The sequence below is a fragment of the Carassius gibelio genome, chromosome A18 (genome assembly GCF_023724105.1).
Source record: "Carassius gibelio isolate Cgi1373 ecotype wild population from Czech Republic chromosome A18, carGib1.2-hapl.c, whole genome shotgun sequence".
In the NCBI taxonomy this organism is placed as follows: domain Eukaryota; kingdom Metazoa; phylum Chordata; class Actinopteri; order Cypriniformes; family Cyprinidae; genus Carassius; species Carassius gibelio.
Genome location: NC_068388.1, coordinates 17,536,929 through 17,559,668, shown reverse-complemented (window position 1 = coordinate 17,559,668; position 22,740 = coordinate 17,536,929). Strand labels below are relative to the sequence as shown.

The 22,740-nt window shown below is 36.6% G+C and overlaps 1 protein-coding gene and 1 long non-coding RNA gene across 5 annotated transcripts in view; one reads left to right on the top strand and one right to left on the bottom strand.

Annotated features, from left to right (window-relative positions):
- The window catches only part of LOC127933948 (transcription factor Maf-like), a 108,829-nt gene that overhangs the window by 55,732 nt on the left and 30,357 nt on the right, over positions 1–22,740 (top strand). The window lies entirely within an intron of this gene.
- LOC127933956 (uncharacterized) lies at positions 1,540–4,989 on the bottom strand. 4 transcript variants are annotated; one of them, XR_008147632.1, is made up of 4 exons: positions 4,822–4,989; positions 3,567–4,603; positions 2,446–2,878; positions 1,540–2,359 (listed from the first exon to the last, which is right to left on the bottom strand). It is a non-coding gene; the product is annotated as an uncharacterized LOC127933956 (long non-coding RNA). The 4 variants fall into 4 exon arrangements; XR_008147633.1 differs by having other exon boundaries at positions 4,490–4,603; XR_008147631.1 differs by having other exon boundaries at positions 3,567–4,989.

The window sequence follows — 22,740 nt, the reverse complement described above, 5'->3', positions numbered from 1 at the left end:
CTGAACTTGTGGCAGATCGATCAACCCCGACCTCAGAAAGATGCATAATTTGATGTCACTGCTTCAAACAAACATAGTGTGGAGCAACCTTATATCAAACTTAAAAACATATGTTTAAGGCAATATGTTAAATTGTACAAAACACTAGTGCAATGGACATTAAAAAGGTACATAGAAAAATATTCCAAATGCAAATGGATCATTCAGTAATTTGGATGTACAGACAGTAGTGCAATTAATAAAAAGTGTAACAGGTTTTATTTTTTTTTATATTTTTTTATTTTTTTACTACTATTTATTTTACTTTATTTATTTTTTTTAAACCAGAATTAGTGATGAGGAAGGTTGAGGAGTGTGTAGTGGTCTGTGTGTGTAGGGAAAAAGGTGTTTCTGAGTCTGCTGGTCCTTGTCCATAGGCTCCTGAAGCACCTCCCAGAGGGAAGGAGGTTAAATGTCTATGGTGAGGGTGAAAGGAGTCCTTAAGAATGCTCCAAGCTTGATGTAGACAGCATTTTTTCTGGATGTCCTTAATAGCAGGAAGTGTTGTCCCTGTGATGCATTGTGCAGTTTTCACCACCCTCTGCAGTCCCTTGCGGTCAGCCACTGAGCAGTTCTCATACCAGACAGTGATTCAACTGCTCAGGATGTTCTCGATCACATATGATAAGCTCCTCTGTGTTACTGTTGTTAAGGAGCAGGTTGTTGTCAGCACACTAGGGCTGTCAAAATTGCTCAAAAATTACGTTCGAATATTCCCTAAAAAAAAAAAAAAAAAGAATATTCGAGCTAATCGAACATATTGTCACATATTGTCAATGACGCACATTACGTCAATAACAGGACAAAATAATACAAAGAGACATAACTACTTGTATAGGTAGTAAATATTTGACAACATATTACCTACACAAAAATAAGGAAATCAACTAATGGCCAAGAACGCAGACCTCACCCTCTCTCGCCCTCACCCTAACACTCTCTGCGCATAACGGTTTAGATGAACAAACAAATTTTGAGTGCTGATCAAGAGTTATGTGCAAGCAATTTAAGGCTGCAAGTATAGCAGGCTTCATTCAGTGATTGAAACAAATATTATTAATATTAATTGAAGTTTTACAGCATATAGAACTGACATTGAACGCTCCGAGCAAACTGTGCTGTGGTAAACAAGGAACTTTTCCTTGACATGAAACTATAAATAATCAAACCTCGCTTCTATTGCTTGACAGAACTCCTCGAAGCCTGCCCCATCCGCGATACTGATCGGTCTCATGTCCTTTTATGGCGCTATGGCCTCTTGTTGTGTTGCGGACAAAGAGCTTGTGGCGGGAGAAGCAAAGTAATGTTAAGTGTCAAGACATGACTGTTTAGCTGGAGTTCTACACATTATGCCATGCTCATTTGGGTGGACATTTTTGTGAGATGTGACATCAGTTCAGGTGGTCAAATGGTATGCTAACTGTATCTTACATAGCTTGCATACAACTTTATCTCGTGGGTCAAAAATGTTACTTCACTTTCTGTGTTACTTTTCACTGCGGTCGAGTTGGGCTCTGCACTTTCTGCCATCTTCCTTGCAAGACACGTCAACTTTCAGTGACCTGTCGCTGAACCCTCAGGCGCTAGCGCGCTCACTCGCAAAGCAGACAGCCACGCCTCTACTACCGTGGACAATTTTTCCACATTTTTTTTATTTGAATGTTAATTTTCACCTTCGAAATTAGTTTTTTTTTTTTTTTTTACTATTCTAATATATATTCGAATTTAGAATATTGGTTGACAGCCCTACAGCACACCATGCGGCCAGGTGCTGTATCTCCTCCCTCTAGGCAATCTTATTGTAGTCTCTGATGAGGCCAATCACTGTGGTGTCATCTGCAAAATGTATGATGGAATTGGATTCATGCACAAGCCTGCAGTGGTGGGTGTAGAGGGAGTAGGGGAATGGGCTCAGCACAGCCCTGTGGTACCCCGGTGTCCAGCATGATGGTGGTGGACCTGCATCTTCTGTGCTCCTATTGCTACGGTAGGCAAGAGTTGGAAAAGTGATCTAAGACGATGTGTCACCTGATGCCCCGGCAGCCATTCCATCCACCATCGAGATCACACTTCTCATCTGCATCCCACTCCAGTAAGAGAATGACTAAGGAGCCTCCGCAGCTCTTCGACACTATTTTCGCCCCCAGCAGTGGATGGGATCCGGGAAAAGTTGTCACAGACAGAGGAGGAATCTCGTCCATGACAGCGGACCACCCTCGGCTGCCAAACCTTTGTACTGACGGACCTGCCAAGAAGAGGAGAGAACTCACTGGAGGCCTTGCTCACAAGCACCACATCTTTCATTATGTTTGCCTTGTTCCTACAGGAGACAAAAGCAATGATCATGTTTCAGTTTGTTTAATAAAAACACAAATAGAGCCATTCCCTCAATATTGCATCACTCACCCTGCCTCACAGAAGCACAGAGCCACTGTCTGTGCCTATGATGGCCTCCCAGTGTTATCCTCCGCAAACCATTTCCCCACCAGGGTATTTAGCCTCACCATGGCAAGGCTCTGGTCTACAAAGAACAACACTAGCAACAGCGATTGGAGTGATTCAGCCGCTATGTCAGTTCTTAGACATGTGGAGAGTTATTCCAGGCACTTTGCACTTTGGGGCTGTCACAGTGTTAGACTTTTTATATTATGGTTATACTGGCCATAAGAATTCACAATATTGATATATCGTTATATCTATAGAAACCTTAGGGGCAAATTATATCAGTCAATTAATTTTTTACTTTGTAATTAAGTTTTTTTTTTTTACCCAACAAACATAAGGATACTTATAAATGCAGGGCACAAGACTCTGTCTTTCTCCATCTTCTTTGAATTTCCTATGAAATAACAAGAGAGAAAATACTGTCAAGTTCAGCAGTATGATGAATAAATATTAAGGGTAACACTTTACAGTAAGATGTTTTTTTTTTTTTTACTTGAATGAACAATGAACAATACATTTATTACACAATTTATTCATCTTTGTTAACGTTAATACAAATAGTCATTGATTGTTCATATTAGTTCACTGTGCATACATGTTTACAAACACAACTTGTGATTTTAATAATGCTTAAGTAAATGCTGAAATTAACCTGAACTAAGATAGGTAGATAAATGCTGTGGAAATATTGTTCATTATTATTTATATAGATTAACTAATGTAATTAACTAATGTTAACTAATGAATCTTATTGAAAAATGACCGCAGATGAGGCATTAAGTGCATGGCACTGCAACCAATGTAACATTTTACAAGTTTAATGTTGCAGTGTGGTTTCTCAGTTTTTTAAGATCAGTTTTAATCGTGTAACTGTTAATAGATTTGTACAAAGAAATAAAGTGTGACTACGCACAGGCCGTATTTGATAAAAAAAAAAAAAAAAAAAAAAAAACACGAGTAAAGAAAATGCGGTACATATTAGAATAATCACCCTCTACTTAAATATATGAACACAGAAAACCACTGTTAACAGGTTATATAGTGTTTCCCATTCTATGACTAGTAAAATAATGGCAACTTACTCTGATGAACACAGCTGTCCTCGGAGAGGTGACAGGTGTCAGCGTTAAAGCAGAATACTGCCACCTGGGAGCTTAACCATGTACTGGCGATGGAGTATTTACATGTGGTGTTATCATAAGAGAAGTGGTCATTTAAAATATTGCTGTTATCGCTAATACCGGTAAATCGTCACACACTAAATTAACATGATATCGACAATTGTTTCTTTGAATATCACGGTTATCGCCAATACCGGTATATCATGATACCCCTAATTATTATTATATAACTCAAATTGGATTCATCTGAAAGAAGAAAATCATATACAGCTAGGATGCCTTGACATTGAGTAAATCATGGGGTAATTTATACTTTTGTGTGAACTATCCCTTTAACCAACATTACTCACAAACCACAATATGTTTACTGTCTTTAAGCAATTTTTGTTGTTTTATGGTTTAAACTTATACTGCCTGATTTTTTTTTCACTCACTGTAAACAAAGCAAGATTTTGCTTATGTTTCTTTGTAATAATTATTTGTGAAGTGACTTGCATTTTACGTATTTGTGAAGTCCCTTGCATTTTACGTATAGTTGACATCAAATTTAAAAATACATTTAACATTTTATATATACTTCATATTTTAGTTAGACAGCATGTTTTCTATTAAGAACAAATACAAGTTGGACTCTCGGAAACAACATGCACAGTGGTGATGCACAGGATTATATAATTATGACTGAATATGTTCAGTATGCTAATTGGCAGCATACAGCATGTACCAAACACCTCAACAACACTAGATTAGCAGTGTGCCATATGTGCCAACAATTTTAGAAGTCCAGCCAAATATGTAATCGAAACAAGCAAAACACCCATAGTGACAGACTAGTCTTTTCCGCATGTTAACATATAGTGGCTAAAATTCCTGTAAAGCTCTACCTGTTTATCTGCAAGTGTGTAGGATGGTGTCGTTCTGTGAGTTCCCACCCAGTGACTTATTCACACATGCTGAAATCTGAACTCATTTTACAGTACAACATGCGTCATCCACTCCTACGAAAATGTATTCGATTTTATAATTGAACTGAATTACTTCTGCCAACTTTTAACAATAACTCCAAAACCATAGATAAATTTGAAACAAACAAACAACAGACTGCACATGACCAACTCATTTCACAAACTGCACCCACATTTAATAAATTGTTTAATTCAAGGACACACCTACTTAAATATTTTATGCTCAAATTTCAGCTTTATTTTTCACTGACCTTGGGTAATTTTGTCTGCTGAATCACTCTCCCAACTAACTACTGATATCCTAATTATAATTAATTTGTACTCATTCTGACTGAGTCATTTTAGATGTCATTTCATGCATCAAATGTGCAGGAACACGCCGTTTCCAGGTGTCAGTCATTCTGAGATGTACGAGTATTCTCATGAGCATGACTGGTATCAGTGCAGTGACCTTCTGCCACCCACAGTCAGAGGAAATGATGCAATCATGGTCTCAGCTCCTAGCAGTTCTCTTACGTGTGGTTAGAGCTGCAGTGAATCGATGAGACATGCAGCATGCATCAAGAGCATTTATCAGGGTTTGCACTATAGCTCAACTAGAATCAGTGGGATAGAGGTCAGGGCTCTCATTTGGATGAAATAATTTATCCACTGGTTCTGTACGTTTGCTACAGGACACATATTTTACAGTAAGCATGAAGTGTCAATCTAGCACAGTACATTTTTTCTTGTGAAAGCTCTGCAAATAACCACCTTTAATTAACTAGCTTGTTCTCCTTGTGCTTCAGGAAATAGGTTTTTTTGTTGTCAATCCACCACAGTTTTTTTTAATTGTTTTTTTTTTTTTTATCTTGTAAAAGCTCTGCAAAAACCCACCTTTCATTGACTAACTTGTTTCTGCTGATTAATTCTAGTCTGGTGCTAATCTAGATGGTGAACCAGTACAATTTAAATGACGATGCTAGTCACCCCAGGAAGTCTTGCTGGTTAACTTGGTTAGGAAGCCAACTTTTAACACCAGCACATCAGCATCCAAAACATGCATGTGCTTGTAACATACAGTATATGTTGGTATTTTCAGAATGGTGTTTTCTTATGCAATGCATGTGCAGTCAATTATTTTGAATGGCAATACCAACACACACATACATATATACAGTGCCCTCCACTATTATTGGCATCCTTGGCAAATATGAGCAAATACGGTTGTGAAAATAAATTGTCTGTTTTAAATTGTTGAAAATGAATTGTTTTTCCTTTCGATCTTTCATTAAAAAAATTCATTCATTCAAAAGTCTAAACTTTCATTGAAATAAAACAACTGAAAGTGTGTGTATGGTTGGACTCGTTGTTAAATAAACGTTTTTCTCCAATGCATGTTGGCCACAAGAAACACCCTGGAAATTATTATGAGTAAAATATCTCTGAATTATATACCCAATTTGGGAACACAAAATCTTAATTGCCATAATAATCCATCACAAGGAGTAAATCCAGACAATATAGTTCTGATGTGCAGAACAGAATAGATTGTAGAGCTTCAGAAAACCGAAATAAAGAGTTAAAACATTGAAAATCCCCATGCACACCATCAGGGCAATAATTAAGAGGTTCCAATCAACTAAAGGAGGAGATTTTGAGTGGCCAAAGACTCAAAGGATCACAGCTGGAGAATTGCAGAGATTAGTTGAATCTTGTGGTCAGAAAGCAAAAAATACAGCAAACAGCCCCTACATCACCACGTTGCTCAGGAGGGTATCAAGAAAAAATATCCTCGCTCATCCAAAACAAATTCCAGACATGACTGGAACTTCAAATGGCACTGGCTTCTATGGTCAGATGAAACAAAAATAAGAGCTTTTAGGCAGCAAACCCACCAGATGGGTTTAGTACAAACAGTGTAAAAAGTATCCAAAGCCCACAGTTAAATATATTGCTGGATTTTTTATGTTGTGGGCCTGTTTTTCTGCCGGAGGTCCTGGACATCATGTTCAGATACATGACATCATGGATTTTATCAAACACCAACAAACCAAAAATCTAAACCTGACTAACTCTGTTAGAAATCCTATAATGGACCATGTTTGGATCTTCCATCAGGAGAGTATTCCAAAAGAAACATCAAAATGAACACAAAAATGGGCCACTGAGCACAAAATGAAGCTTCTGCCATGGCTGTCCCAGTCCTCTGACCTGATGAGTGGCGTGAACTGAAGAGAAGAAGCACCAACATGGATCTAAGAATCTGAAAGATCTGGAGAGATTCTTTATGAAGAAATGATCCTTTTTATACATTTTTATCTCATCAGGCATTATAGGAGAAAACTCCGTTATCTTGGGAAAAGGACACTGCAATAATTAGGGGCCAATAATTGTAGCCAAAATGAACCAGAGAAAGCATTTATTTCACAGTGAGATTTTCAACCCACTTTCAATTGTTTTACTTCAATGATTAGTTAGAATTTTGTGAATTATTTTGACTGAAAGATCAAAAGGATAAACAATGCAGATTTATTTTCACAGCTGCCTTTGCTCATATTTACCAAGGTTGCCAATAATAGAGGAGTGCACTGTATACAGTATATTACTGCTTGCACTGTCGATATGTGCAGAATTGTTGTATTTACTTTTCCTACTGGATATTTCTTTCATATGAGACTTCTGAGAGTATGTGAAGTGCTATTGTAGCAGGAACATTTATTTCATGGTGGATCACAGGAGAGTGTTATGCTTTAAACGACAGAAACCTAGCCACTGTCAAAAAGAGAGATAAAATCAAAAGAAAGAAGTGAGGTGTCTATTGTGGGCAGTCTTTTTCAATTGATGTTTCTGTAAAGGTGGACGTGTCTGTCTTTCTATTATCCTGTTACAATGCTAACACAATTGACAGTGCAGAGCTGAAACAAATGAATGCAGGGTTTTGTTAATGCTGTACTTACAAATCACACTGCAAATGCGAGTCTCCATAAATAATCAAATATTTTGCAAAAACTAAGTTTAGATTAACCTTGTTGCTGTGTCTCTTTTGTAGAGAGAAATAAACAAAATAAAAACAGTAGAATTAGTTGGTCCCAATGACCATAAGAAGCCTTGAACTTGAAGTATTGCAATGAGCCAAAATACAATGTCTGTAAATCTATGATTTGAACTTACAGCAAAGTGAAAACAAAACTGTAACATACACAAATGAAATGACCACTGGCAAACATTCTTTCATGAGCAAAGTTCTCTCATGTGCTACAGTTGTTGTTTTATGTGGCTTTTGCTGTGGTTTGATTCGTCATCCTATATCCTGTACATACACAGTTTTGTGTTTGCCCTCTTGTACATGCTGTCAGTTATACACATAACTGTTTATTCTTTATTTTTTATTGTTTTTATTTATTTGTTTGTACTTTTATTTTTTGTAATTTTTTTATTGTTTTCATCAGTGAAAATAGTTCTAAAATAAAACGCTATGCTTTTTATGTTTCCAAGAAATCCACAAATTGGAGTTTTTGTATGAATTTGGGTGCCAACTCTCCCAATTCAAAGTGTTCTGTAATCAGTCTGCCCCAGCTCCACTCTGGCCCTCCCATTCCCTATATCACACTAACTAGAGAAGAAGACGCACTGACAGTATGCTTTAAAAAAAAAAATAATAATCTAGTTTTCAATTCATACAGGTCCTCTTCTGATTACACACCATTCACATACTCTGGTTTGGAACATCAACAACAGACACATGCAGAGTAATCATAATTCATATTATAATCAATATTTGAATAATCAAATCATATTCAAATATTGAGATATTTAAACGTGTAAACGTATCAACAAAATAAACATAAATGCTAGCTTGCCTATTCCGTTCTCTGCAGCAAAACCTTATTTAAAACAAAGATATATATCCTCTTTGTGTTAAGTTGCACATTTTTTATGTGATCCTGTGACTCGCTTTACATTTATTTTGATCCCCACAGAGGAAGCCCTTAAGGAAGGGACACTGTATATTAGTGTCTGTGTCTCTGCTACTTAGAACAATATCCCTGCATCCTGTGCTAAGTGTTAGCACCCCACCGTTGCTGACTGACAGCTCTCAAACAGGGATAGTGTGTCGACTTTTGTTGCCAGCACAGGCATAAGTGATAAACACCAGCAATTTGAGCCAGAGTGAGGCCGACAGCAGGGCCAAAAGCCCTGAGAACGTGCATCCCGCTTCAAAACACATGCACCATCAAATATTAACAGCACCTTCTTCTCTAAACTCACTGTGTAAGACTTCCCGTTCTCCTCTGTCTACTGAAGTAGTCCAAAGTACCCTTAAAAAATTTAATTTTTACACACAAAACATAGATTTTTGTCCAATATGGGAAGTTTTTGGGAGGTTTGTGGAAGGTTTATCTGCAGCTATTATTTTTATTTGGAATGCATTTACCCTTTAAATAGGCCCATTATAGCCCTGGACCCACTCTTGTGGCAATGTAAACATGGCTGGGCAATTTGAATTCCAACAAAGTGAAGATTAGCTCTTGACCGACGGTGGCAGTTGATTATTTCTAAAATAATCCTGTTTTGATATGCATCAGTTTTCAGGCAGGAATTTTCAATTAGTTTTCAAATTGCCGCATATAAACAAGTTCCAGGGTCTCCTTATCAGGAAGTGGCACTGCCACAGAATAGACGTATGTCTGCCGCCATAAACCGTTCACACTCCCCCTTCTACTCCCACTTCTACATCTGGTCCTACAAGCGCAGAGGTCTTGCTTGTCTGGATTTCAAAGGGTCTCCTTTATCATGCCCCAGGTAGAGAGGTTTTATGTATGTACTTTGCAAATATGGAGCGGTGTACAAACATGCCCTCCCTGAATATGTTCTGCATGAGAGGTTTCACCCATTTCTACCCCTGAATAGGCAAATGTGTAGGCAGACAGAAATCAAATGGCAACCCATGACCAAAATAATCAGGCCCCAACCAGGACCCTGCAGTTGGAGATAAATGTTTAGCCTCATGATTGTTCAATGTATAATATTAGCTCCTTCCACAACATCTCAAATACTGCCAAATTAACAATTACAATTATATATTCAGTTGATGTTAGTATGTTTGTCTCCACTATTTATGTGCTTCTTATTAATTTGCTCTAAACCAAATTACGTGTCTTAAAAAGTAATGAAACAGTGATTATTCACTGCATTCATTTGGTAGTTATTGCATTTAGCAAGGTTTGCTTAAAATTTAAGAGTACAGTAAATCTGTTATCGAATATGTTGTATTCAGCGTTTGAATATACTAATGTCTAAGGGGGGGTCTTAAATAAACTGAATAAACAACAATGCAAAATAATGTCAAATTAATCTATGGGAATGTCAAGAGAATGTGTGAATCCCAAATGAAAGTTTTGTTTTTGTTTTTATTTGAAATAAACCTAATTGAAGCAGATATTAGGTTCTATTTTATTTTAGCTTTTCTTTGACTTGATTGGCTTGTACAGAGATATTAACATTACCAACTGTGTGTGTGTGTGTGTGTGTGTGTGTCCTCTTCCACCCTCAATACCACAACTATGGTTAGACCCTTAAGCAAGGCACTGAACCCCCAACTGCTTCCAGGCGCCACAGCAAACTTTGCCATACTTTGCTGCACATTATCTCACTGTTTATATATGGGGGTTTTATTTTCAACCACAGCTTACATTTCATCTGCATGCAATACTACTACTTGGTCAGTGCGAAACATGATTTTTATAAGTACTAGCTGTATAGGGCATCAGGGTCATGTGCTCCTGGTCTGATTAGAGGTGACCAGCAAGACGAGACTGCGGTCACTTGAATTACAAAACCCGCACATGATATGATACCAAGGTTGATGTCCAGTTACTGCTGACAGTTTAAATCGATTTTGGTCAGATCACTTACCACATAAATCATTGTGGCCAGTGTGCTGCTGGCAGTAGTATTCTCAAGAAGGTGAGTGGTTGATATGAGTCAACAGAAAACACAAAACACTGATTTACTATGAATTCATTGGTATAGCAGTTCCCTTTGTTGGTTCAACCTTTTTTGGTTTAGTAGCCTCTTTTAATAAGTGTCTATTTGTGATTTGTTGACATCTGTGAACATCTTCAGTCAAGTCACTGTGTATATATTAACCATAGATTGGTTGATGAAACAGAGTCAATTTACTTTGTGAAGGCAGGGAAATGTTGGTTGTTTCTCAAGTTAGATCCGTCAGTTGTCTCTAAAGAGTTCAAAGACATCTCGTGGTTCAATATCAGCAGTCACCGGCAAGCACTATAAGGCCCACAGTAAATATTGATTACTCTGTAAAGGATTATTAGGCCCGAAGGCCTTTAGGACTATAACAGACTATATTGCAAAAATAAAACCTCCTATGTATCATTTTGATTTCATCTGGGATTACAACATACAATGTGATACACTTGTGTGAAACACTCTCTAAAGAAAGTTCACCTGCTTCTCAATGGCACTTTTGACAAATACTGTCTATTTGGGTTATCAGAGGAACTCACAGAAATGTATTTATTGATTTTTTCGCATTCCTTTTATAGACATAGTCATCTGTTCCCTGAAACTGTACTATATTAAACTCCTCACCAAAAAAGGAAATTCAAATGAAAACTTCAAAAGATAATGTAATGAGCCCAGGGATTCATAACTATACTTCTGTATGGAAAAGAAAGAATGTAGCCTATAATACAGGTTTTAAGTGGATAAATTGGCAGAGTGAATTACCTTTTGACACAGTCCTCATTAATCTAGTCTAATACATTCACAGAAGCGTGCAAATATCTCAGGCAAGAGTGAGCATGCTGTTAATGATAAGACCAAAGAGTGAAATCATTACTACCTTTAATGTTCCCAATCTAATTGAGACATTAATTAAAGTGGAATTTCAGCTTTTATTTATAACTGCGTTTTTCATTGAACTTTAGAAAGAGGGCAGTTGTGGCATTTTGTCAACTGTGTTTGAGAAATGTAACTAATGCCTGCATGTGAGTTTAGGAGTATTATTATAGTGGTTTTGTAATGGAAATCATTCGTATTTTATTTATTTTTATTATTATTATTTAGTGTATTAGGTCTTATGTATCCAAGTTGACCTACCCTTTAGATTTAACACCACCGTTTGTCTTCTACCAGGGCTGGCTGTGACTCATAATGGTTTCTATTTAAGTCAGACCACGTATGGTCTTCTTCCAACATTTGACCCCCAAACATCAATGAACTTTGGCCTTAGAGAAAATAAATGGTCCCACTTCCACAATGATATTTGTTCTTACTACAATCGTTGCCGTTCTTTTTTGATTGACTCAAAAACTGAAGTGAAAATTTCAGTGCCAAGCCCATTCAGTCCTTCGTGTAGTCCCCTATGGCCAAAAGTGTCTCACAAGCAAGCCATCTGTAACAGCAAGCTATAAAACAAATAGAACCTCTATGTTGAAGCTGGAAGCCAACCATCTGGTTTGGCATAGATAGCATCTCAAAAACTGGACATTACTGCAAGGAAAGGATGGCAAAATTATATAATGGCATGAGAAGATAAAGGATAGTTATAATATTAAATACATTGAGGATAAATACATTTTGAGATAGAACTGCATGCTACTTGCTAGTGATGTGACTGTAGCGCGAGGTCTCGCGAGAACGTGAAAATATCCTTGCCAAACAATTTGCATTGTTTACATTACAGCTGCAAGATTAATCGTCAAAGATGGCAATTCAAACACCCACACAATATATATATATATATATATATATATATATATATATATATATATATATATATATATATATATATATATATATAAACATGATTATCAATGTTTTCAGAATCTTGCAGCGCTAGTTTACATGTGGTTTATTGCTGAATATAATTCATTAAAATAGAAGTTTAATTTCATAAAGTACAAGTTAATTTTTAAAATACACCTACATTTTCAGCATAATGTTTTTTTTTTTTTTTGTTTTTTTTTGTTTTTTTTTGGTTAAATAAAGACTATTTTCCCCTATATATTTCATAATTGAGGATTCCTCCAAAAAAAAAAGTCTAAAAATCTTGTCTCGTCTCGTCTTGTCTTGTCTCGTGGGATAAGAGTCTTGTCACACCCCTAATGCTTTCCATTCAGCAGATACTTTTCATCCAAACCATCTTAGAACACTAATTGCAGGCATGCAGCATCCCTTGAATAAAATTATAAGTGCCGTGTCTGAGACAGGTGATGGAAGAACATTGTTCGAATGAATGGCTAGATTTGGACCTGCAATTTTTCTGTTAGCAAACTAAATTCTTAACCATTATATTTTTCTAGCATCCCACATATTTTATGGTGGTCTTAAAATGCATGTGCTTGCAGTAAGATTTAAGAAGGACATCAACCTCAGAAGCAATGATAAAATAAATGTGTCTTTGGAATACTGTGTCTCAACAAAGGTAAGGAATATTAGAAAATGAATATAGTCTGATGATTTGACTTGAAGTGTTGTTGTGATCAAATAAGCAGGCTTCAATGAATACTATTCAGCTGAATAGAGCCAGATTTCTACACACCACAGTTTAATTGCATCAACAGACCCTGTCCTCTCAGATCATCTATACTGACCTCTCCTTCACCCTACACACACACACACACGCGTCCCAGACGCACATGGTCGGGGTTAACTCCCTATGTTTTCCAGCCTACAGCCAGGGGAGACAAGGTATCCAGTGACCCTTAATATTTTATTGTTTCCTTCAACACGGCCCAGCCAACTTCTCCTTAGCTAGGCGTTTCTGCTTGGCACAGTAGCGTCAGACTTCCCGCCTGTTTCCTGGTCTGGTATAGCGTTACCCTCAATCTCCATCTCCTCTGATGCTGCGCTATCGTTTCTATCTGACCCCACGATTGATCGCCAGAGGAACACCCATTTAAGTGCAACAAAAATGCAGTCCACTTCCATAATGCTCTGCGGTTAGCTGGCGTCTGCCGGCGGGGACACAGCCTATGGCATGGCTGATGAGGGAGGCCAAAGTTAGGGCTGCAGCCTCATTCCTTGGATTAGGAAGTGGGCGAAACCCTCCACTGTCTTTAATCCCTGTGAGTTCAGCCTGCTGCATTTGCACTTTAAAGAGAAATGTGTCCAAATGTAAATATGGGGGGATGGGTAATGTTCATCTGAATGTCCAATTACTATTTTAAAAGTACATGTAATGGATAGCAGAGTGGAGGAGGGAGGGGTAGAAAAAACAAGCTCATTTTAAACTTTAAATGTATCAAAGGGCATAAAGTTCCTTAATACTATATGAATATTTCACCATTCCAAAGTCACTCCCTATAAGAAAAAGAGAGAAAAAAAGAAAAGAAAAATCTTAATGAAAAACTGTGGGTGCACTTTATTTTACAGTAGTAATTTACTTATAGTCTACCTCCTACGAAAGTGCAGTGTGATATAAGTTATTGGTAAGTACATGATATTAGTAATTTACATTTGAATAAGTGAGTTATTATTTTGGTTTTGTCATGTGTCAGACAGTGTTATAGATACAACTAATATTGTGTTTCAGATTGTGTTTTATTTATTTTTGGGGGGCGGTTAGGAGCAGAGAAGTGCTTTTGTGTAGTGTTCGCAGACATGAAAGGAAAGGAAAGGAAAGGAAAGGAAAATTTGGTTTACCATGCATAGTAGTTCAGAAGTTCAGAAGATGTGTTTCATGTCCTGCTCCATGTGAACTAAAACAGCAGTTCACAGGAAAATAAACATAAATAAGATGCCACTGTCTCTTTCTCTCTCACTTTCAGTTAATCTCTCTTATCTATTTGCTTGCACCTTGTTCTTTAATATTTTTCTGTCTTACTCTCAGAACAGCTCAGGAAGCCATTTAGCCTCCACATCAGTGTTCAGAGCTATTCCTCTCAGAAAGCTTTTATTGCTCTTGCTTGGCAGTCTGGTGAGGAAAGGCAAGATATCTGTTGAAATTTTGCCAAAGCTGAAAATCGCACCCTGGAGGGAAGAATCGTTAATATGATGGAGAACTATAATAAATTAGAATCTATGAGACACAGACAAAGAGTAAATTGGACACAGGATTGAGCATTGAAAAAAGTATTGTTCACGCCCAGCTTTTTTAATCTTCTTACCACTCTTAATGCCGTATTGCTCATAATCATTTTAATTAAAAAACAAAAAATGGGGGAAAAACTCCCTTTTTTATTTTATTTTATTTTATTTTATTTTATATATATTTTTTTTTTTAATTTTTTTTTTTTTTTTTTTTTTATTATTTTAATTTTATACTTATACTTTCTGAACAAATTTTCCTAGTCATTATTTTTCCGGTCCCACTTTATATTCAGTGGCCTTAACTACTATATACTTACATTTCAATTCATCATTTGGCACAGTACACTTATTGTGTACATACATATTTTTACATTGTATATATATATATATATATATATATATATATATATATATATACTAGGGGTGTAACGGTTCACAAAATTCACGGTTCGGTTCGATACAATACACTGTCACGGTTCGGTTCGGTTTAGTACGTTTTATATACAGCAAAATGTAAAAACATCTCAACTTTTCAGAATGCAGCAAGCGCACCGCGGGTCATGTGACAAGAACTAACCAATCAGCTTCATTCTTTCCCGTAACAACGTTGAAAGCTCAGCCAAGATGAAGAAACAGCTGATCAGTTGTATATGGATTGCAATTTTGAAATAAATTTAGTAGCAGAGCTACTGCAAGCGATTTTTAGAGCTGCAAATCCATTTATCCTTTGCTGAAATTTCCGCGTCTCATGGAGAGAGCACGTCATTGTTGCTTAGCAAAGACAGACGCCTCATGAGCGCTTCTGCCCGAGCGCTTTGGAAAGGAGGAGAAACCGGCGCGACTAGTGTTTTCCACGCGTTTTTGGGCACGATAAGTGAACGGCCCCTAAGGCGCTCGCTCACTCAGCACGCGCTGAAGGATCGTTGCAAAATGTCTAATGCATTTAACAGACCAGAAATAGAAGATCCTCCAATAACCAACAGGTCTGCTGTTTGGGTGCACTTTGGATTTAATTGGATTTAATTTCTGTAATTACATTTAGAATTACATTGTTGACTCTTTCCTTAGAATTACATTGTTGATTCTCACACTGTATGTACCTTTTTGACTCTACTAAAGCATAAAAATACCATAATATGTTTGCAGATGGTTGAGAAACATGCTAAGTTAACATACTTTATATGAAAATCAATTCTACAGCAAGATATTCTCCTTTGAAAATTTGTGTTCTGGGACGGAATGTCTGTCATTGTTTTGGTTTGTGAAACCTGCCCACTGCCAATAGTGTTTCTGCACCTCGGGTTTCCAATTGGCGGAAGACACAGCATATTTCATTTCATTCATCATCAAGTATTTAATTTCATCCATTGTCATTTTGTGTCATCAATCTGGCAACCTGCGTGTGCCTCTGGGCTGAGGAGGAGGGGCCGAGTGAAAAAAAAACTCTCCAATATTTTAAATATGAACTACAATACGTAGTTAAACCACTTGGTGTCAATACTACATACAGCACTTTTAAAACTTCCCGTGCCAGTTTAATTTGTTCTTAATCCGGCCTTGAAGGCGGGGCGTTGTCATTGAGACTTGACTATGATGAGTAGCTGAGCGGACATTTCACTCATTGGCTTCAGTGTCACATTTGCATATGCCGTACTGCTGGAATTCGTGATTGGATGCAGAGGTTTAAGAAACATGCCAAGTTAACATAATTTATCTGAAAAACTATTCTACACCAAGATATTATCCTTTAAAAATTTGTGTTCCGGGCCGGAATGTCTGTCATTGTTTTGGTTTGCGAAACCCGTCCACTGCCAGTTTACCCAATAGTTTTTCTGCACCTCAGGTTTCCAATTGGCAGAAAACACAACGTATTTAGTATTTAATTTCATCCTTTTTTGATTTTGTGTCATCAATCTGGCAACCTGCATGTGCCTCGAGGCTGAGGAGGAGGGGGCCGAGTGAAAAAACCTCTCCAATATTTTGAATATGAACTGCAATATGTAGTTCAACCACTTGGTGTCAATACTACATACAGCACTTTTAAAACTACCCGTGCAAACCTAATTTGGTCTTAATCCGGCCTTGAAGGCGGTGCATTGTCATTAAGACTTGACTATGATGAATTCACAGTAGTTATATATATATATATATATATATAGAGAGAGAGAGAGAGAGAGAGAGAGAGAGAGGAGGGTCTTTTTTTTTAATAACAAAAGTGAAGCTTGATGATGCTATGAAGCTATTACTTGCCTATGGGGTTCCCCATGGATCTATTCCTGCTCCCATTTTGTTTTCTTTATATATGCTCCCTTTGGGCTAAATCTTTAGAGACACAGAGTAAATTTTATGCATACGACACAAAAATATGTGTGCCCATCAAGCAAAATGACAATGCTGGTTTGTCTGCTCTAACTGCCTGTTTGTGGCCAAGGTAAAAAAAAAAAAGTAGAAGAAGAAGAATGACTGGAAATTTCTGTGCCGAAAATCTTACTTCTGGATTGGTACAAGTTTCGGCTGATTTTTTTTATTTGATTTTTTTTTTTTTTTTTTTTAATGACGTAGACAAGAGCAGAACTGCTTACATGAGCATTTCTCTCGGAAAAGCGCGCCCGCGCACACGTTGACCAGAGGAGAGGGAGACCGCACACATCAAAGCACCTCAAAATCGTTGGCAGCACTGCATATGATGTATTCGACAATGCCTCCAAATAAGTTTGTTTTTGGATATGAGGGAAAGTTACCATGTTCAGCTTCCCAAAGAACACAGCATTATATGAACAGTGGATGCAGTTTGTTTTTTCGGGGCAGCAACAGAGTGTATCAAGTGCCTTTGTGTGTTCTGGTCATTTGAGTGACGAATGTTTTATTAACAAGGCCCGAGTCGACGTTTGATTTGCACATCGTTTGCTATTAAAACATGAAGCGGTCCCAGTGATATAGGACCCCATTCATGTATGTACAACTGCATCGGATTTCTGTCTTTTGTTGGAAATCAGCACATAAGTGAATATATGTTAATGGCAATAACACAAAACGTCAGTATTATAGCTCCACCCACAGCACGCATCCAGGAGCTCGGCTTTTTCCGGAAAGAAACAGAATGCTGTATTTTTCTTTTAGAAACTAAAGACTTTTTGGATATATGAAGGATGCAGTACTACTCTATAGGTACTCAAGATTAACATGAGATTAGGTGAAATATTATGTACCCTTTAAACAAGAGTAAGACTGAAGCAACTCTATTTGGATCATTAGCTTTTTTTTCTGGCAGCTTAAATCAAGTGTTAGACAGCTTAGCTGCTTATGTAAAACCATATGTTAAAAACATGGGCATTGTCTTTGACTCTGCCCTACTATTTGATAAGCAGGTAAATGCATTTGTTAAATTGTGTTTTTTTGTGTGTGTGTGTGTGTGTTTTTTTCAGCTGAGACTACTGGCCAAAGTTAAACGTTTTTTTGTTTTTGTTTTTTACCCTTGCTGAGTATGAGAACATAATCCATGCATTTATATCTTCTTGTTTGGACTACTGCTATTCAATCTATATAAATATTGGTCATTTCTATATGAAACGCTTGCAATTATTCAAAAACGCAGCTGCTAGACTACTTACTGTCACTTGTAAATTTGAGTATATCACCCCCGTCTTACTTTCTCTGCATTGGCTCCCTGTTCATTTTAGATTAGAGTTTATTTTAAAGATTTTACTTTTTGTTTTTAAGGTCTTAAACGGTCTGGCACCATCTTATTTATCTGAATTTGTGACTGTTAACATATCTGCAAAGTTTTTACAGTCAGCAAATCAAAAGCTGTTAAAGGTTTCCAGGCAAAAGTTAAAAAAGTAAGGGAGACCAACTTTTGCCATAGTCTGCCCCAAATTGTGGAATAGCCTACCTTTTTTTCTATTAGGATAATCTCTACAGAATCTCTGTTTAAAAGCAGAAAGCACATACTCATAGATAACAAGTGAAACTACAATGGTAGCCACTGCCACCTAACTGCAGTCATTATGTCCAATCATCACTCTCCTTGGTCATATGACAGCCATGGTATATAATTCCATTTTAAGAGACCACAACCACCAGCAAACACTATGTCTTTTGGTGTTCCCTTTTGCAGTCATGGCCTTAAATATACTGCTAAACAATTCCAAATGGTCGCATCAATATCAAGGTGAACTCAAATCACACCAGTCACCAGAATCAAACAGCTTTACGACTCATTTTACTATAATGTCCAATGTACTGTCTCAATTCAGAAGTTTTTGATAATATTCCAAGAATAACTCAAGTTGTCTTGGCAAAAGGTGGCCTTCGCTTCTTCATATACACATAATGCAAGGTGTTTCCTTTATTTTGACATGCCTTTGTAAATTAAAGTGCTAAATTATAGTAAAGTACTGTACTACGCTACATGTCGTTAGGCAGCACCGTACTACAGCCACTTACTGTCAAGGATGCCATCATTTTTACTGGTCAGTATTTCACTTCTGAAATGCTTTCTCTATACCTGCCAATATCCGGCTATTCAGCTGCCTAATGGACATACTGTAAAGACTACCTCATTACAGCCCATTACAGGGGAAAGAAAAATTAAATGTGAATGAAGAGAGAGGAGAGAGAGAGAGAGAGAGAGAGAAAGAGAGAAGAAAATGAGACCAAGAAAGTGTAGAATTAAATGCAGTTTGCTTCTACAGTGTTCATATTTAGTCTACCATTACAGTTTGCAGTTGCCTTGCATGGTTTTGCTAGCAGATAACAAAAAAAGCCATAAATGTCCTTTAAATGATAACATCAGTATCAAACCATGCTGTGTAAATTGCCAAGCATACCTTTATGCACTCTCAGATTCCTTCATGTGAGAGTGTTGACGGTTGCATATGGCTTTCATTTGGAAAGTGCCTGGACAATCCTTTTAAAAGATGTAAGAACTCTGATAAACACTTTCTCCAATATAGTTTCTCAGATCATTTACAGTTTGAAAGTCAAGTGGTGCTAAATTACATAAAAAGTGATTAAATATTTTCATACTCATTAAATACAATACTTTAAATACAAAACTCGGGCCACACGTCATCTACCTACTAATTAAACTGTGACTGCTGAAATTATGTGATGAAACTAGCAATGTGTTTTAAAAACCATTCTTAAACCATTTTCATAAATGTTACATTATCAGCTCTGAAAGTGTTAATTTAAAAAGAAACACAGGAGATTAGAAATGTAAAGCATTGTTCCAGTATGAGTGGTGAGGTTTTTGTTAATTTGTATGTTTGCTTGTTTTTAATTTGTTTGTTGCAGCCTTAATTTACTGTTGCACTTTTCTTTTCTTTTATTTTATTTTTTTCTTTTTTTTTTCTTTCTTTTTTTACTTTAAAACCCCCCACACATTATTATTATTATTTTTTTAGATCTAGACAAAAAAAAAAAAAAATGTCAGATCAAAGTCTTTAATGTTTTGAGGACAAAAGGAAAGTTGGAAACCCATATGCACAAACACACATTGACATTCATGCTCAGATGTTGACCCTGTCTCAGCCAATCTTCCGGTCTGTCATAGGATGACCATTGGCACTTCCTTGACCTTTGTCAAAACAAGCCTCTTTGGGGAACAAATGCCCTACTTTGCTATGACAAGTCCAGGTGAGACCTATAGACATTGCATCATTTAATCCCCTCACCACAGACCCTGATCACTGAGCGGGGTCATCATATATGTGTGCTGTTGTCAAATTCATACTCTTGCCTTGTCAAAACAGACAAAAATGGAGTTTAACACCTGCAGCATGACAAATGCATCCCTGCAGTTTTCACTGTAGCTTGTTCTTGTTCAAGCACAACAGAGAGCATGTGCTGTTTACTTGCATTAAGTATTTAGTATGACCTTAATATGAATAATTTATCAACTTACACATTTATCCATTATAAATTATACATAATATATAACTGTGTGTAACATAATATGTATGTTTCATTAATGCTATAAAAAATAAATAATTAATCTTGCAGTTTAATGTATATTGCTGATAATGGTGGTGTATTTAACAAATTTTATGCATTTTACTATAGGCATACATTCTATAGCCAAGGGAACCCATGCTACAATGTGCAAGGGACAACACATAATGAAATAAAAAAGTAGCGTCATCCAATATTAAAAGCCAATATTAACACATTACTTTGATCCAGATGTTACATTGCCATTGCCAGAATCCAATTACTCACTCTCAGGGGGAGGGTACTAGGGCTAGGAAGAGTAGAGCTAGTGACGGCTATTGATTTGCCCATCAGCACAAAGACCTTTGGTGGCTCTGTCTTTGACCACACTCATGCCTGCACTGTGCGTGTAATAGTGATGAATGGGAGGACAGATGGAGACGTGTATCATCAGCCTTTAAACATGCCAATTTCTAAAACCCACCATCATAGCAAATATGACATATGAATTAAGACTGAACAATTAATTGCAAAATAATTGTGATTACAATTATAGCTGTAATGTTTATCAACTATTACAGTATTATATTTGCCTTTATTTCCATTTAATCAAACATTACTACATAGAGAAAGACAGGGCAAGATGGCCATTATGTGGGGGCAATACATTATTGAGAGCAAATTAATGTTAAAATTTCAGTGTATATTTGGCACTCACTGTTGAAAAAATAAAGCTAGCAAATACATGTGTGTGTGTGTGTGTGTATAAGATGCATTTCTTGCTTCAACATTTTACATTCTTCACATTTACATTTTCCAAATCTTCCTGACAAAATCATATAGGGTCTTATTAATTGTATTAATAAGTACGTTTTATTAATTTAACTAACATAGATAATGTTAGTTAATGCATAAACTGCCTTTGCACACCATTGGCATACAATGCAAAAAAATATTGATAAGTAACAAACAATCAATATTTTGTAAGAAAATTATCAAAATACACATTTTAGCTGGAGAGCTGTGGTTGAGTTGGCAGAATAACCCAGTTATGACTAAATATGCATTATATCCAATTTTACAGCTTTTCAACAGCTTGATCTATCAACCAGCATGGATGTGTAATCAACCTAAAGAATAGCCTATGACATAAAGTGGCTCCCCAAAACAAGGTAAACTAAAAAATATTTATATTATTATATTATAATAAGGGGCTATAATATTTGTAGCCCCAAAAACCTGCAATAAGCCTTTATAAAGGGGTTATACAAATCTGTAAAATTATTTTAGTTTTATTTGTTAAACTTTTTAATTCAGTTATTAAAGGAATATGCAATTGGTCCACCTTGTCTGTACATTTCCACTCATATGTCAGCTCCCCCATTGGTTCTCACCGTTTTGTACATGTTGCAAAGGTAACACGTGTGCTCACATTTAAGCTGGAGAGGTATGTTGAAAGGAAGTGTTTGCAGAAGTAAGCATCACAGGTTCTAGGTCTCCTCTCAAATTAGATTTAGAGGCACCAGCTGACTGACTGACTGAGTTGTTAACAGCGTTGTCTCCAAAATGTTCCAGCAATTCCACTTGTTTCCAGTATGTAAAAAAAAAAAAAAAAAAAAAAAAAAACATATTGCTCATGAACCAGACATGTATGAAAGAGCTCTGCTTGAGACAAATCGAAGATCACCATACAATTCAGTTCGGCATATACTCTGACTAAGGTCTATGCAACTATAATTATTAATGCCACAGTGCATAGGCCAATTTTAATTACTTAATCAAACTAATCTGTTAATCTGACTTTAGATTAGCAAGAAGAAAAAAAACTACAATTGTTTATATTTTCAGAATAATTTAATTGATCTTTTAAAAGGATTTTTATCCACAAATTCAATCATCATTTACTCATCCTCAAGGCAGTCCAAGATTGTGTTCATATACTGCTAAAAATAAGATATATGCAAATGAATAACTGGATCTGACTGTCAGTATGCAAGGAACCTAAACAGCCCTAAAAAGCACATCCCTAAATTCCTGGTCTTATTCATCTTTCTCTATCTTGCAAACATTCACAAACATTCATAAAGCAGGGCACCAGCCAATGATCAAGTCAGATCACAAGGTTATTAAGAGCCAAAGCTTATATGGGGGGTTAAATGCCATGGATCGTAAGCTATTAGTCATGCTAGTCCAGA